The sequence below is a fragment of the Agelaius phoeniceus genome, chromosome 3 (assembly GCF_051311805.1).
Source record: "Agelaius phoeniceus isolate bAgePho1 chromosome 3, bAgePho1.hap1, whole genome shotgun sequence".
In the NCBI taxonomy this organism is placed as follows: domain Eukaryota; kingdom Metazoa; phylum Chordata; class Aves; order Passeriformes; family Icteridae; genus Agelaius; species Agelaius phoeniceus.
Window position 1 is genome coordinate 81796003 of NC_135267.1, and position 18800 is coordinate 81814802.

Below are 18800 nucleotides of genomic sequence, written 5' to 3' on the forward strand. Positions count from 1 at the left end.
ATTATATTTTTTCCTTAGTTGCTATGGAGGGAGTTTGGCATTTCCCAGTGCCTCTCCTGTAGAGAAAATATTAACTTGTCTTGGCTGGTTGTTTCACTTCCTGTTTCTATCTTGCACCTCCGCAAGTTAATGGAGGTCAGAATTGCTTGTGGAGCCAAAGTGAAGAGGCATCCCTGCAGAGGGGTGTGGTGGTAGTTTGGGGTATCAGAATGGACAGCTGGGAGATGTTTATGGCAATCACTTAAGAGTTTCTGAACACTACAATGAATGAACGGGCAGCGGGTGAGTGGTAATACTGTGGCTCAGCTAAACTCAATCTTCTCTCCTTTCCCTTTTCAGTATAACCACTCCTAAGAGGCCTGGAAAACTGTTCATATCCCAATTTCTCTAGGTAAGCAGGTCTAGCTCTAGGCAAGCAATACATAACATTGCTTTCTGTAATACAGCTATCTATACTAGAATGCTTGGATCCTTGTAGTGTATCTTGAATTTCACTCAGTACGAAGAAAAAGGATTAATTTGCATGTCTGACATCCTTCAGCAGGGAAATATTTGTGCGGCATCTTTTACAAATACAGACCCTTTCTGAGTGAAATGGGATAAACACAGCTGTAGCCCTCCATTTTTATTGTGTTTAAGGGTTGATTATTCCCAGAAGAGTTCCGTGAATCTGTTTAGGCATGGTATAAAGGTATAACGTCCTGTACTCATGTGAGCATCTGTCTTTGTTAAAAAGAACAAAACAATTCAAGCCTCTCACAAGTCCTGTGGGAAGACTGGACCAAACACATTTCACTTAAAATCCAGGAGAATTTAACAAAGATTTCTAAATGCTATTGCTTATTGATGACTTCAAGTCAGTTCTTAAGAATTTTGAAGATCTGTCTTACATGCTTTTGACTTGCCATTACTACCTATTTGTCAAATTTGCATCCTTGATAAATTAAAATTTCTGTGCCTGGTCCTATTACAGGCAATGGGTAGTATCCATTTTCCCTTCTGCTGTATGCCTGCGTGTAAATTAGGTCACAATGCCTTGCTTATGATTAATGCTAAAAAATTAAAGGGTGATCACAGTGGGTAAGGTGAATGCCAAAGACATGTTAATGCTGGAAGTAATCCATGTCTGTCCAACACTGCAATCTAACAGGAGGGGTAGGCAGACCCTTTGGAAATCTTTCAGGTGTATTTGCAAAACACTTGCTGATATCAAGTGGTGGAGGAGGAGTGTGAGCAAAACCCAGTAAACCTTCATGCTATTATCTTCTAATATACATCTAATTTTTTCTCAAAGTATCAACAAATTCCTCTATAATATATCAGTTTCTTGAGGATTTTGCTTAAATCACTTGCTAGCCTCTGTTCTTGAAGGGATTGGACTTTAACACTTGCCAGTTTTACTTAAAACAAGTATTTTTATACTTATTATTTTATATGGCTTACAGTCTGTTTAAAATAACTGCTTCAATTTTTTTTTACAATATTTCTTATCATTTTCCTTCATCTATTTAAGGATCCATTCAAGATTTTATCTAGTCCCATATCCTTAGGTATTTAACCTAATTAAAGTCTGTACTTATATGCATTTGGAGTCACTGTATTAATAAGGGAGGCAATGAAGCACATCTGCCTGTCTGAGGGTGAGACTGAAAAACTAAACTGTTTATATTCATTCTTCATTAGACATAGAATTAAATATTTTAGTCCTTTTTTGCCCTTCACTGGTCCTTTTGTCTTTTCCAACACATGGGCCACCTTGCTGACTCATCTGTGTAGCTTCCATTTACTGCCGTGTATTCTGTTCTTAATTGCCATTTCCCGAACTTCAGTAATAATGTGTAATGAGCAAAGAATAACTTCATTAATTTAGATTAACCAAAGTCCAGATCAATTAGAAGACTGTAACAAGACTGTAAGACTCTCTTGTTCTTCCATCACCCATGACTAGCACTGAACAACAGAAAAGACCACACTGCTGTTTTCAAGGCAAGGGTGGTCCTTTATGGTTTATATAACTGCTCGAATTGAGTGATCATCTTCACAGTAACCTCACTTCACCACCCACCCTGTTACTCTTCTCTAGGGCTAGCATGTTAATAATTCCCTTCTCCCTGAGAACAAATATTTCACAACTTAACTTCAGATTCTCTCTGGGTGAATGTTACAGCAAAAACAGTGAAGGAGTCTGCTGAAGAGAAGTGTTGCTGTGTTCCAGAAAGGAGCTTTACGCCCCACATTTCACATATTTTGTAAATGGCAGAAAGGATTTATGTAAATATGACTTAAAATCTCCAGGAAGGGAGATAGGGAAGTTGGAAAGGAAATTTAAAGAAAATCTGATGGTAGTTACTGATAAAGCAATTCTACCTGAATTTTGAACTTTGTGGCTGCACAGAGTCTGCTAGCTTGTTGTATGATGCTACCTGGGAAAAACTTCTTGCTCAAAATGCAAGGTAGAGCAAGTCATAAAAGTTTGCATGAGTGGAATGAGGAAGAAGATCAAGCCAGGTTTAGTTGGTTGGGTTTTTTTTTTGTTTGTTTTTTTTTTTTTTTTTTTTTGTTTTTTTTTTACTTCTAACAAAAATGATATGGTTATACTGTAGCTGGAGATGTATCTGGCTGATCAGATTTCAGATACTGGCATAAACTGTGAGTCTTGCTACAACAAAGTCCAGATGTACGGATGCCAGTCCTACTGTGCCTCCTTCTCATATCTCTGAGCTGAATTCAGAACAGGAGACCTAATGATCCCTTTGAGAGATGGGTACACTACTTTTTCAGACACTTTTATGTGCCGAAGCTCCTTTTCAGCTCACAAATAATCAAGTCATGATGCATTTAGTAATAAATTGAATGTTCTACATCTGTTCAGTTTTTAAATAGTAGGTAAATATTGCAAATAAATTATTATTTGTAATGTAGGTAGACCTAAACAGTCTGACATAAAAAATGGTGAAATAATGTATGCCATTCACAACAGAGTACAAATTTAACAGCAGAAACCCTCATAAAATAGATGTGGCTGATAAAGATATTCTAATGGTTACATCTATGGAAAATACATCCCTAATATGATCCCATTGTTTGGGGTCTAAGCACCGTGGAAGTGGTATCCTCAGTCCAGCTCCAGGACTTGGGGAGCATTATAAATCTGATCCATGTTTTTTTAAATGCAGCAACATGAGCCTCTGCAGAACCCTGCAGTACATTGTGTCCACGAGACAATGCTGCACAAGTGCATGTTTGACTGTATTTGCAAAATTCTCCCTGCCAAGATGGCTGGCTATCATGGCACTCAGGGATGTAGTTGGCATTCCCAGCTGGGATACATCCATGCTCACACTGCACTTATCTGGGACTGTCCATTTAAAACCTGGGTGCGCAGTCCCAGAGAGAAACTACAGAAAATTAATAATTGATAAATTACATCACTACATTGGGCAGGGAACTATTTTCTTGTCCATTAGAATCTATGACTAAATTTTTCAAGCTTTATTTGTAGAAATAGTGACTGTAATTTTCTAAACATTAGTTTATTCTGGTCTTTATTTCCTTCTCTGTATTTTTAATTTTTTCTCTCCAATCTTTTAACTTAACTGACTTGTAAAATGTATGCAGTCTTGTATGTTCCTTAATGAAAAACACTGTGTTTAAATCAATGTAGTAATGCTTCCTCCTCCACCAAAGTAAACTTGCCAATTTCTTTGGCTCTAAAATTCTCATTTCATTAAGACTGCATTTTGTATCAACTGGAAAGTTTTGATCTCACTTAAAGTACCATCATTAATTTCCTTTAACAGGAGACCATTGCTGGTAAAATCAATGTTTAATCACTCATAAATGTGTTACATTATAATATTTTATTACATCTACATATGCAATATTTTTTAGGATTTTTCCTAGAGGAAAGATATTAAGTATTCAGTAAGTATATGGAGTCTGAAGTTTGATAGGTAGCCCTATTCCTTCCTCTCAGTGAATACTTGAACATTGTTGCAAACCATGAACAATTTTGGAAAGCTTGTCATAGAAGCATTACATGTTGTACCTTGACCCCAACTCATTTACTTTTTTTACCTTCTGCAGCACTAAAGTTATTTTGGACCTGTTTGTAGAAACCTAGGGAATAAATTCACTATCCGTGAAGCCTGAAGGTCTGGGTGAACAAATCATAAATCAAATGCTAGAGAGAAAGCTACTAGATCATAGAGCTGTAGAATGTCCTGACATTCATCCTGACAAAGGATCACTGAGTCCAACTCCTGGCCCTCCACAGGACACCCCAAGGATTGCACCATGTGCCTGAGAACATTGTCCAAACATGTCTTGAACTGCGTCAGGCTGGTGCTATGACCACTGCCCTGTTTAGCCTGTCCCAGGGCCCAGCCATTCTCTGGGTGAAAAACCTTTCCCTAATATTCAGCCTAATTCATTCCCCTGACTCAGCTTCATGCCATTCCTTGAATCCTGTCACTGGTCATCACAGAGAAGACCTTAGTGCCGGCCCTCCACTTCCTCTCATGAGGAAGCTGTAGACTGTGATGAGGTCTCCCCTCAGTCTTCAGGCTGAGCAAACCAAACTGATTTCAGACTCTCCTCACATGACCTCCTCTAGAGCTTTCACTGTCTTGGTGAAGGAATATAGAAGTAAAGAGAGAAAAGGAATGAAATCAGATCTTTTGGAATATGAATAAAGTACAGTATGGTATTTCTGAATGTCGATTTAAAATTTCACAGTCAACCGAAAAAAAACCCAACAAAAGTCTATTGTTGTATACAGAAACAAAGCTCCTTAAAGACATAGGATGGCTAAGGATACTATACATAGGATGGCTATACATAGGATGGCTAAGGATACTATACATGAGCACATGTATAAGTAGTTTGCTGAGCAATTGCAATTTGCCTTCCAAATATCTTTCCAAGGTAATTACCAGATTGAAAAAAGGAGCTTTACTCCTTGCAATGAATGTTGGGTTTGGAGGATTGGGGGGTGATTTTTATTTTTATTGTAATTTTTAATATTATTACTTCTACTCTTGTTATTAAGAGTTATGGAAGCATCAGTATCACATCCCTGAGCCCAAGGCCTATATAGTTGTTCACTAGGTCAACACAAAACTCAAGTGTAAAGACTGTAAAAATATTGGCATTCAAGAGCTGGCAGCACTTTACATCTATTTTGCATGGATAGGAAAAAAAAAAGCAATGGACATTTGAGTGATTTGTATTTTGTAATATCTCCTCATTTATGCTTTAATATTAAGAAGCTGCATTAGGAAATGGCAATTTTGTTAATGCAAGAAGAAAGACAATTAGTTTGAAAAAAAATATGAGCCCCTTAAAATTATTACAGAGTGGAAATTACAGGTGCATTATCAAAGATTAGCATAAAATTCCTAAGAAGAGGAATAGTTTAAGTGCAAGTTCAGAATAGGAAATAGGTATAGAAACATTTCCTGTGGGTGGCTGTGCTAATATGACCTAAAATATTATTGTCTAAACTTTTTTGTATTCAGTAATTTGCCACTATTGTTGCCAGCAATTTACTAAGTGCATGGAGGGGGAAGAATTAAAAAAGAAGATTTAATTAAGAAATTCCTTAGAAACACAACAAGCCTCAGACACCTCATACTTAAAATGTGCAAGTTAATAGGAGACTTGCAGCTTTCAAATTCATAATTATGTCCCACAGCTAATTGTTTGGCACAATTATGCCTCCGAACTGTTACCAAGAGAGATCTTGGAAAAGTCAGGAAAATCAGAAGGGCTTACTTGCCAAATAACAATTGCTCAAATCTTAAAAAAAAGCAAACAAACAAACAAAACCAGTTTGAAATAACTTTCACTGCAAGTCCTTGTTCACAATTTCAAAACCAGCTTGAAATAACTTTCACTGCAAAAGTCCTTGTCCTGGCCATTTTTTTCTGGGACTGGGGGATTGCAGAAAAGAAGAGATGGATGGTGAGGAAGATTTAAACATCCCAGAAGAGGTTGGACAAGAGGGTAGCTTCTTTAAAAAATTCTTGCTTTGTTTCTCAGATACTTGCAAGAAAAAATGTTATTAAAGAAATCCCCAAGAGCTGAGGCATTGCTAAAAAAAGATTTTATCCAGCCCTCTGGAAACCATTTGTTTCAACATTCAAATCTCAGGCCTGTACGTTGCTTACAGTACTTTGCATGAATATTGACACTATGAAAGTTTATCATTAAAGTCATTCTCAGAGGGATAGAGAAATCTCTCTTCTCTCTTTCCAAAGGCTCACTTCACACGTTTTGGTGCACAAGCCTGGCAGGGTTGCACTGCACATGCTCCAGTCTCAGACACTCTCAGGCAGTGTCTTAGTCAATGGCATTAGTAAACAAAGTGTCATTTCGGTCAGAGATAAAGATTAAAAATAAATAATATGAGTTGGCCCTGCTAGGAATTACTCCAATGGCCATTTAGGTTCAGCCTTTTGAACTTCTAGCAGATAAATGTTTTTCAGGATATGTTGAAACCTATTAAGACAAGTGTTTCATGTAACTCAGCGCAACTAAACTACCTTGCCCAACAGCATGTACAGCTGTCATTGAAATTAAAAAAACCTGCTTCTCATATGATGCTGTAAAGGCATTACTAAAGTCATAGTTGAAGTCTGAGTGCCTTAGTTTATTTGTTGTTGAGACTTATTTAACACTGATGAAGAGGAATGAAGAAAATCAGGAGAAAGAATATAGAGACCCTGTTTAGAAAATTCAAATTTCCATCCAAACACATACACAAAAAGATGAAAAATAAAGTTACCTGTGGTTTACTGAAGAATTCATAGGAAGAAGTACTAGTACAACAAAACTTTCAAGATAAACACATTCATCTCAATATTTGGGATATTTCAGTAAAATAAAATCAGTGTTGTTGAGAAGAGCCATGCTGTGGTAATTAAACTTCCCAGGACAACAGGAAGATCATGAAGTAACTTGATGGATTAAGCTAATACTCCATCTAGTACAGGATTTGTTTTCTGAAATTGGCAGAAGCTTGACATTTTCTGTCATCCATCTTTCTCATTCCCTAGGATGTGCTACCACTGAATTACGGATATTGGAGGTCACATTCCTGCTTGTTTCCTAATACATATTATTTGAAATTTTAACCTGATGAAACCATCTGCTATCCTCAACATCCTGTGGTGAAAAGTTCCCAAAGTTTACCACCCATTGTGTAAAGTATTTTTAAATATTTCAAACTGTTTTCAGTACCATCCAAAGTCCCCAGGTGTCTGTATTGTGGAATTGGTGAACTGTGGGTCTGCATTCTGCTTACCATGACCTGCATGATTTGCTTGGTCATGCCTTCCCTCAGTCTTCTCTGCTCCAAACTAAGTAGTCAAAATTTTCTAATCTTTTTTTCCAACATACCTTCTGTAGGCCTGGGATTATTTCCATGTTTTCTAGTACCTCATACATCTCTCTTGAGATACAGAGATCAGAACCGCGCAGACTCAAGGTGTGACTGTATGACAGAGGGGCATCATCTTTGTTGTCCCGGCACTCTTAATCTTCTGTTTTCTATAATGGAGATATAGAATATAATTAACTGTAATTTTGCTACACAATTAGCGAAAATATTGTCATCTTGTCTCATAAGCCACTGCTGAATTATCTTCTTAAACAAGTACCTAAACTTCTTAATTCAAAACCAAAAATGGCATATCCAAGGAAACTCCACACATCAGATTTAGAACAGTTCTCTGCGGTCTAAACTGTTTTTCCTCTTCATGCTGCCTGAATAAATAGGTTTTGTACAAAGTGTGAGAATAAAGCAGATAAAATTTTTAAAAAATCTTCCAGAGCCTAGAGGCAGGCTGTGGCTTAGCTTTGTAGCCAATCACAGGTTCTGCTGGCAACAACCATGCTGGAACAATGGCCAGGGGCTGTTCAACACACTCCTTACAGGATGGCTTTCGTACATGAAATCACACACTGCCAGCTCAAAACATCTCTTACAACACATTCACCCTCAAATCAAATAAAGTCACAAGCCAACAGACAATGATACCAATCTTTTGCCTGTAGGAATGTGTTGCAGATCTGCTTTTTCAATGAGTGAACACACAGCCAGATAACTACCTCATTTTGAATGGAGAATAAAAGGAAAAACAGATTAAAAAAAAAAAAAGGAAAAAATAAAAGGGGGAAAAATGGGGGGGAGACAGGGGAAGAGAGGGAACTGAGCCTTTGATGTGATTATCACATTTTGGCAAATTTTCCTGGAAATGTGAGTGAAGAACCATTCTTCATCTCAGTACTGGCCAGGTGAAAATGCAGTTGCTGTGCTCAAGCATAGACTCGTTTCATCATATTTCTTCAAGGTGAGCAGAAAGAGAAAAACAGACAGAATTAGGATTTACCTGATTCCTTCCAGCCATGTGGGGAAAAAGCTGTGCTGCTGTTACCCTCTGATATGGAGTAACTTTGGGCTTTGCCCTCATGGATATACTAGACGCATTTGTTCTTCTCCAAGACCCAACATGTTCTAGGATGGAGGGCAGAAGGAGGAATAGAGTAGCTCTGTCCCCACAGCCCCACTTCAAGTCATAAGCCATCTGTGAAGCATTTATCCATCTCCAAAAGTATAGAAAAACTGAAAGCATACTGTACTGGTTACTATTTTCTCATCCTTGTTATGTAGCCTAGTTAAAAGGAATGTGTATATCTAATTGATCTTACTGGAGCAGAGATTACACAGATAAAATTGATTGCTTCTAGGTGTGCCAACACTGTGTGTGTTAATATTTTAATCTCTAATTTTCATAAGAGAAGGATGTGCAGCATGCTGTCTCATCTCCCACAGACTCAAATCCTCTCCTACATTGATGCTCTGTCTTCATGCCTTCCCCAAAAATTAATATTTCTCTCAAAACAGTAGCATGAATCACTATTGGTAAATATTGCTAACAATGTTAAATTCACAAAAGGCAGAAGCAACAAGTTTTATTTTACTAGTGACCTAAGGACCTTGCTCATCACCGAGGGAGGAAAGATGTTAAAGTAGTGCTGAGCATAACAAAGACAAATAAAAAGGAAATTTGAAGAAATCCAAATATTAGTACTATCAGCATGCCTCATTATTTCAAAATGGGGACAAAAAGCATATTAATTTCCCAAAATTCTCTCCTCATTTGTTGCCACATAAGTGGTACTGCTGCATTGTGCTAACTACCCATATGGCTCTGGTCACAGTAAATTTTCCTTACCAGCACCTTCAGTCCTATCAGAATGCATCTTCTCAAAAATAATTTGATTTCACTAATGTGTTCAATTCTATAATTATATCTTTATTTACAGTAACTTGAGCGAACAAGGGTGATTTCTAACAAAATAATGATACTTGCATCTTTTGAATATCAATGAAATAAAAAAAAGAAGTTTAGAATTCAGATAGTAATTAAAAGTCTAATTATGTGGTTGCCATTTCTCTACACTAGACAGTTTTCTGACAGTATATAGTCTGTGATTAATAGGGGCATAAATAAGGAAATTAGCTGTTTTTAAAACCAAATCTTTTCTTTATCTGTGGTGCTGCATCCTCCCCCCCACTTCTTCTCGAGCTGCACGATGATCTCAGAAATGCTCATTAGGCCTCGGCCTTGATGAACAGCACCTGGGCTAAGCTCCTCCTGAGCCTATCAGAAACACTGTCTGCTCCCAGGAACTTGTGCTGTCTAACAAGCTCCTGCTTTTTAATGAACAGCCTTGGAAACTTTTCCTGCCTGCATAACAACCCAAGCAGAACAATGTTTTTGTTATTGAACTTTAAAAGAAAGTTACTGACCTAAATTGTGGCCAGGATGGAAAACTACTGTGACTAAAGGCAACTTCTTATACCCCTGTTGTGTTGGGTCTGCATGGCCAGGTGGACCTCTGAGCTCCTGTGGTCTTCCATGGGCTGCAGGGCACAGCTGCCGCACCAGGGTCTGCACCTCAGGCTGCAGAGCAGTCCTGGCTGTAGCAACCTGTGGCTACAGTGACGAGATTGTGTCCAGGGAGGCCACAGCCGATGGCAGGAGAAACAGACGAGACAAGTCTCAGTTGTTTAGCACGAGAGTCCATTTTATTTCCCACACATACCCCGTGCTGGGGAGGGAGGGGGCAGGAGGCAGAGGCCCAGGAGCCCAAGCAGAGGCCCAGGAGCCCGAGCAGAGCTCCACAGAGCCGAGAGCAGAGAGAGAGAGGGAATAGACACCTGGGCTTTTATCAGCAGTCCCATGGGAGGAGTCTTAAACTCCGATTACAGCCTCCTCAGAACATGAAGGAGGAGTCTTAAACTCCGATTACAGCCTCCTCAGAACATGAAGGCTGCACACCCGCTCCGGTACCTGGGGCACCTCCTCTCCCTCCTTCTCCTCTGGCCTGGGTGTCTGCAGAGTTGTTCCTCTTGCATGTTCTCAGCCTGCTCTTCTCTGGGCACAGTTACATCTGTGCTACAACTTTATTTTTACCTTCTTAAATATGTTATCACAGAGGTATTACCAGCCCTCCTGACCGGCCTGGGTTTGACCAGCAGCCGTCTCTCTTGGGGCCTGCTGGCATTGTCTCTGCCGGATATGGAGGAAGTTTCCAGCCATTTTTCACAGAAGCCACCCCTGAAGCCTCTCAGCTATCAAAACCTGGCTGTGCAAGCCAAATACCCCCATAAACAGCAGTTCTGAGTGAGACCCTTTGAGCTCTCCTGGTCCACAGCAGGCTGCAACCAACTAAAAATATTTTCTATAGAACCTTTTGTTAAATTGTTGCTGTTAAACATTTAGGCCTAAACTATTGGTTGATTCTGGGGTTAAGTTTGGCAAGGGGGGAGTCCCCTCTGAACCTTGTGGTTCGAAGGGAGAGTCTTCCTTTTTTCCTTTAATCCTTACCTTTTCCCATCTTTACCTTTTCCCGTGCCCAGCATCCACATAGGTAATGTCTGACAGATTTTAGTTTCACTTTGATTGTTCTTTGGTTTTAGAGTGATTTTTTCTTTGTGTGCATTTAGTAGACTGAACCTTGCCAACCAACTTTATATTAAACCTGCTTATGCCAGTACCTCTACCAGTGACTCTTTAAGTGCTCTTAAAACACTAATTTGGGACAGTGTCCAACCATACATTCTTCCAAAGAGTTTCATTCAAGTGTCATTCAATGAACATCATTCAAAATGACAGGAAACACAAGATATAGATCTAAATTTTGAAATTTATGAAATAGAGCAGAAAAAAGCAAGCAAAAATCACTGCTGAATATTTTTAAAACCCTTTTAATGTTTGAGAAACCTATTTCTTCAACCTGCATTTGGTATTTTTTCAACCCCCTAGCACTAATTTGGGCTACTCAGCATCACTGTGGGCCTCATCTCAAAACTGTCCTTTGGTTCCCTATCCCCAGTGCAGGTATCAGGTTTTCCAGAGAACTACAGGAAGGAGAACTGTGGGGTCACCTTGCTTTATTAACTCTACTTGTTATATATGCTTGCTCTTGGGCATCTTTGTTTAGCATATATGTGCTCTCTTGAGTACTTTTTTATGGGCAGAAAAGGCCATGTCACCACCTTTTCAGACCCTTGGTAAATGATTCTCTTGTGAAAGAAACTGTAGAGTATTTTCATCATTTAAATATTGTGTCTAAGATTTCTACATATCTTCTAGACTAATTAATAATTAAATTTTCACAACAAGGAATTCCATGCAGTTCCTGTGGCTACTTGCCTTGTTTTCCATGCATAGTTTCTGCCTCACATTATTTCTGAAGTTCTAGAGAAACAACAGAATAAGTATCTTCAGCTTACAGATATGCTCCTTTGACATCCTTCAAGGTTTTAACAAGATGCACTTAAATGTGTTTACAGTGAAAACTGTAATTAGGAATTAATTTTCTAACTTCTTTTTCAGATTTCATATGTCTGAATTTCTTTCCCCCAGGGAAGGGAAAAAACTCACCCAAAACCAACAAAACACTGATAATTTTATTAATTTTAAGGCATTTAATAACATAGATAAGGATAATTGCTCAGTTACTTATTAACACACAATTAAGATGGGGATAGATGAAGAAATACACTCACATATGCTTGTGCTCCCAAAAGATAGCAAATTTATATTATTTTAAAATTGATCTAAAAAAAAACACTAGAAAGAATCTTTTGCCTTGGAGGATGAACTAGACAGAGCTTCTGAGAATGTAACCATACCACCAAACAAACCAACCCCTGTTAAGGTTTGTTCAAGAAACATTAAGGAACAAGGAAAGACAGCAGTAATAGGAAAGCATTCATAGACTATGATGTCTGTATATATATCTCTGAATCTTGCAAAGCTAGCTGCAGTTTGCAGATCCAGGAGATGTGACTCTTGACACAGATTGTATTATTAAGAATGCAGAAGGAGGGTTTTGGAGCATTACAGAAATCCAGGGCAATGAAAATACGCATAAAGTATTAGCATGAAAGAGTCTGAAGGCAGAAACAGAATTCAGGCACCAGGTAGGCATTCAGAGCTTGACACATTGGCAGAATGGGTCAGTAACAGTTCACATGAGAAGAAAACAGCAGCAGCTAATCAGCAAGACGTGTACAATGCCTTGAAGATTAGAAGAAAACCATGGCATTTTCTGTGAAAAGGAGGTGCCTGAAACACAGAAGTGAATTAAAGGGAGGGGCATTTATCAACACAACTGGTAAGAAAGAATTCAGACAAATGGGAATGTGTATGGACAGGAAAAGTATTTATAGCACAAGTTTTAGGTTCCATTAATTAATGAATGGACTATTGGATTTAGAAGCTGCTCATGACAAACAATATATTTAAGATGAAGTGACTGAAGCACACTCAGGACAGTGATTTCAAAGGCTTTTTGGACTAAGATCTACTGAGGTGCAATGTAGTGCAAAGAAAAACATAAACTGTAGACTGAAAAGTTCTGAAAGATTTGAATACTCACCATGTGTGATTCCACACTCATTTTAATCCAAGACAAATTTTTCATCCCTCTTCTCACCTTCAGTTTTAAATGATTCAGCACATATAGACTGATTTTATAGCATTTAATTGCACTCTCCAGGGATGGGATACAACACAGAATACAGGGTTTTCTCTATGCTGGTTGTTTTCTTGTTGCTTCTGGCCCTTAGGAAGAAATGTGGACAAAGGATCCCTAAGCATAGGATCCATGCTGTAAACTAGGAGTCAAAGATCCCTCAGCAGCTTGGCAATTGTACTGTATCAGCAGTTCCATGATATCTGCCCTCACCCGTGACACCTGTGCAGTCCACTGGCTTTGGCACAGTTTTCATTCCATTTATTGTGGGAACAGGCATCATACTGGGGAAAGAAATGCATTCACGTGCATTTGCATCCATGATTGATTCCTTAACAAAAGGTTGAACTAAAAAAGAAATTTTTACTATTAAAAAAAATTAATTAAAAAAACCCCATACACTCCTCTTTGTTATCTGTTTCAAAACAGATCAGAAGCGAGCACCATCCCTCTGTCATTTCTCAACTAAACACTGAGGTGGCCCTGCAGTTGTATCCCAGCAGCACAAACAAGTTTCCCTTTGAGTATGATCTGAGGAAGCTGCAGGCTATTCTTGCTCTAAGAAACCACAAAGACTTCCACCTTTAAATCCAGTTCACAGGAAATTTAGATGTAGACACTGAGTCAGCATTGGTGTGGTGTCTCAAAGTTGCTGTTTCAGATACAAGCACTGACATCAGGAACTCTCTGTTTTAGAAGGAATCAAGTCTAAGATATTTTTTTAGAGCAAGTTTTCTACTTTATACTCACAGACTGATAACTGAAAATAATGACTGGACAGATGCTGAGGACTACATTCAAACAAGACACTGAAATTTAAGGACAAGAGCAGTCATGTAAACAATTTCTCCCAGCACTCTCAAAGATCAGTATTAGAATACAGAAAACCATTAGCTTGCCTAACATCTCCCTTACTTAATTTAATTTACTACCATGGCTTCCCCAGGGCTCCCACTGCCTGGTTTCCTCCCACTGCTTTTAAAGAGATAGCATGCATCTCTGTAGCTGTTCTTGTACAACCACCTCTGTCACTGTTGAGGTGTTACATTTTCAGAGGCTCTCCTCCACAGCCCTGATTTGGGAGAATATCTGATTTTCATTTCAGCTTTTGCAATCATTCTTTATATATTCACTTGCCCCAATTTATGTTTTGATTAAAAACTTTCTCAGCTTGAATCGGGAGCTTGGTAAATTGCACTGAATTGGTTAAGCAGGGGATAAAGCCACTTAACCAGGACTGTTGTTCAGTGTCCCAAAGTAGACCAATTCAAAATCAATTTAGGCAGATAACTGAAAGGTTTCAATGAAGCAGAGCACAAATAAGGATACATACAAATCATTCTAATTTAAGGCCAAATTTTTAGGTGGTTGTTAAATGCTTTATTTTGTCAAAGTACAGACACAAAGATTATTATATTAGCCTCTTTGAAAGAACCGAAATCTATAATTCCCTAATTAACCCTTTGCTAGTTTTCTTTTGTCCATCAGACCAAGAAACTCTTTGCTTGCCACACATATATGATATGATCTATATCATCTACATGTACTGTCTATGGAAAGGATACTGTAATGGTTATGAAGAAAAAAAGGGGGTTTTGAAATTGCAGGCCACAAAAGATATGGGGAGAGGTGTGAGGGACATATACTGCTGAGGGAAATAAACAGGCTCCTGAGTGGAGTTCCATCTGTTACGGAGAGTGTATAACAGCAAACTGTAATCAGTAAAAATAAATGGAGCAATTACAAAATTCATCTTTGGGGTAACACATAATTTTGTGTCATTGTTGGTATCCTAATATATCAACATATTTCTAATTACATGTTATATGTCTCAATTTGAAGAAGAAGAAAAAGGAAGAGAAAAAGACTTCTTTGTATAAAGGTAAATTGTGTAATGTCTCTGCCACTTAAGATTCAGGTACTAGATAGTAGACGCTCATGGTTCTCCCCTTGTAATGTGAAGTAGTGTGACTAAGGAAACTGGTTGATGTCATTCTGAGAAGATCTGCTTATTTCAGAACAAGAACATCTGGGTTTTTCCAGTTTACATGATATCACCACGAACATGAATATAGTTTATAGCACACATTTTCATATAACTGTAAATTTATTGATTAAAGATGGAAAACTTTAGTTCTTGAGATAAAAAGGATAAATCTGATCTACTGTAAGTAACAAGACTTTTTTTAAGAAAAAAATAAAACATGGATATAAGGAATTCTCATAGATTTATAGTTGTTGCCTACAATCTAAAGAGAACTTGTGAGAAGAGCATTCTGCTGCCCATCTATTTAAATTTGTTTCCCAAACACTGGAAGAGTGATATTTCACCATCTGCCACTGAGTAGCTCATATCAAAACCTCGTTCATCATCCATAGCCTGTTACATTGCAAGAATTTATAGAGCAACAGCATCAGCAGAAAACAGAATTCCTTTTAAAACATGGGGAAAATGTCACATATCTTCAGTAAATCATACTTTTCATAGAAAGGACTTTGATTAAATGTGACACTGCTGTTTAAGAGATGATCCAAACTTTGGGTCTGGTCAATATGGCCAGCAGATGGTTTCCAGTGATTCTACTGGGTTTTCAGCAGGTGGCTGCCAGGAGACTTTCCACAGCTGAATTGTATCAGAGTACTGCATTCAGCTTTCACTAAAGTTCTTTACCCACTCAATGCCCTTCAACTACTTCATGAAAAATACCTAACAGTGTCATCTGCAAATGCTAGAAATCAATAAATTAGGTCACAGACTGCCTGAAACTGTCTTTTGTTCACAAAGTGCAAGATTGACTCCGCAGCACTTTGCTTTGCTGCCAGCTGTATGGGTGCAGATAGTTCGGATGGACTCCAAGCAATAGGCTAAAAGCTGCAACATGCTTTCAGTGACTGAGTAGGAAAACACAACAGCTACAGGCCCATCTTTGCTTTCTTTTATCAGGTATCAGCTGGTATGGCACCTTCTCAGTCCAACAACACGCTTTGCAAGGGATCTTCTGCATCATACTTTGTGTGAAAATTTTTCCAGATTTTCAGCTCATATTTCAATGCAATATATGAATCTGAAATCACTGTGAGATACAAGACATCTTTTGGCAAATATAATATTGACAATACATTTTTCTTGGCAGTACACACGATACATTTAACTTATCTCTGTAGGTGAGTAATAATAAAGACCAAGATAATATTTTTATGATTTTGATTACCTGTTGCTTTTTTATTTTTTCCTAATACACCTGTTTACCTGAAAGCTGAGAATTCGAGGTATTGGACTTTTATGAGAAATAATAGCCTCAATCTATCATGAGCCTGATTTTTAATTTGAAATGTGATCTGAATGATAACTGTGCTGTACCTGAGATGATCCCCACTGAACTCTGCAGAGCTGTAGTCAGTCAGTCAGTGTAGGACACAGCATTTCAGTGAACCTCTAAGAACAGGCATTGTAGCCCAGGCAAAACAATCTTAAGGTACTGACATAGGTGTGCTTCTAGATTGAGAGCTAGAAATGACAGGGAGATCATCTGATAGTTCCTTTTTTAAGGTGTTAAAGCGTAAAATGTTTTACTCTTGTTAAAATAACCAGTGAGAAAGAATAGGCACTAAAAAGCCTTTGCAAACCTGGACCTCAGTGCCTTTTAGCAATGCTGTTTGAAATGGATGGAAAGGGGTGGAAAAGACCACAACAAGAAGCAGAGTCTCAGGTGGTTTAAATGATCAATGCTAAACTACTATCAATTCATTTACACTGAAAGAAAATCTTATTCTTTGAACATGAACTGAATGTTTCATTAAACAGAGTAATAAAGAAATAGCCACTGAAGGGGGAGTTAGAAAAACCCCCCTATATATCTTATTGACATGTAGCACACATTTAATTTTGAAAAAACCAAATTTTATAGCATTGGTTGCCCTCACAAACTGTTTCCAAATCAAATAGATATAATTTTATATATATGTGTATATATATACTAAAAATCTGTCATTTTTGAGAGTATGACTCTTTATCTTTTTGTATCCTGTATAAGATGCTTAACATTTAAAAGTACTTCTCAAAGAAACATAAAAAGGTATTTTTTATCTATGGAAAGCTTCAAATAGCTTCAAAAAACTGGTGAAACAGTAAACTCTTATCTGTCACTCAATCAACATGTTAAGAAAACAGTAGAAATTATATTGGATCAGGAAGCAGTCATTATGTCTGTGAAAAGAAAAAAAAAACACCAACACAACCATCACAGAATCTCATTCCATTGTTTCCTCTTTTCTGTACAAAAATAACAGCCCCAATTCTACCACACAACTGAATATATGTTTTCTGTTTTTTCAAATGTAATGAATTTAAACAACCATTTTGTTAGCCTGAGTCAACACCTAAAAACCTATTTCAATAAGAGCCCTATGATTAAATTGTAAATGAGTGGTTGAACAGTCCACGGCAACTGTCTGGGAAAAGGTGATCTTCAGTAATTACTTTTTTATTCCCTATAAGACCATATGTGTAGAACTCCTGGTCTAGAGGGAATGTAACATCCTGCAGACTACACCAATTTTAAAATGAGCTAAGTTATAGTAGACAATTCAGCAGGCATGCTGTAGAAGTGAGATTTGCCTGCAAATTATTTTGTGAATTGATATTTTTTTGTCATAACATTTTCATAAACAATGATGTGCTAATATCACAGAACACTTCCATCCACCATCCCTTACACTAGCACTGCCCTGGTTTTATGAGGAAGTTGTAGATTTTGGGGGATGATGGGGACTTGATTTAAAAGCTACTAAATTCAACAAGATTATTAACTGTTCCAGGATTACACCAGGAACTGAATGTCCTACCCCAAATTGGGGTAGGAATATTATGATTTTGAGATATGTTTCATGTATATATATATATACATATATATATATATATATACACATATGCTCACATTTATATATAAAATTTTGCTAAATCACCATGTAAATAAGAAAGTTCCTAGACTAGCATTTATTTATCAGTCATATATCCCAATGAGCTAGATCCATAGATGTTTTTAAAAAGTCTGAGTTCTTTGCCTTTGTTGGATTAACTGTCCATGTAATGTGAGATGAAATTCCATCCTAACTTAACAAGAATTATGACTTAAAACTCAGGTACAAAATTAAGTATAAATCAAGCTGATAGACAAAGTCATAGATAACTCCCACAAGAATTGCAGTTTTCTGACATAAGTAACTCTAAATTTTTGTTAGTAAACCTGAGAACTGTCCTGAAAGACATATTAGGCTCATCTCTAACTTTTATGTTTTTGACTATCACTTGTGTTCAGCTGTTTCTCTCTATCTAAAATATATATCAACTTTGAATAGGTGAGTGAAACTCACTCATAGTCATAAAAAAGAAAAAGAAGTTATTTATGTTCCTCTTGAAGTCTGCTCTAAGGGCAAGAATATTTTTTTTCTTTGTGTTGCAGGCTCAGGCACAACAACCTTCTCAGCTTCACTAATTAATCTTGCTCCAGTTGCTGACTGCACAGGTGATGAGACTCTCCACTTGACACCTAAGAAATACAGTTTCTGTAATAGAGAAAGGTTTCTGTCTGTGAGAGACTTAAAACTTCTGTTAAAAGGTTTAAAAAGTTCTGGAGACCTTGCCCATGTAATTGAAGAATATTGTAACTTTGAAGTTCTGAAGTGTAAACTACTAAAACCTGTTTCATTTGGGTTTTTATTGTTGTTTTTGTTGTTTTGGGGGTGTG

The 18800-nt window shown here is 37.6% G+C and overlaps 1 long non-coding RNA gene across 1 annotated transcript in view; it reads left to right on the forward strand.

Moving 5' to 3' along the window:
* LOC143693725 (uncharacterized) overlaps positions 1 to 18557 on the forward strand; it is a 28435-nt gene extending 9878 nt beyond the window's left edge. Inside the window, exons 2-3 of the long non-coding RNA XR_013181663.1 lie at positions 340 to 391; positions 18516 to 18557. This is a non-coding gene — a long non-coding RNA (uncharacterized LOC143693725). The remainder of the gene's footprint in view (positions 1 to 339; positions 392 to 18515) is intronic.
* The last annotated feature ends 243 nt before the right edge of the window (positions 18558 to 18800 follow it).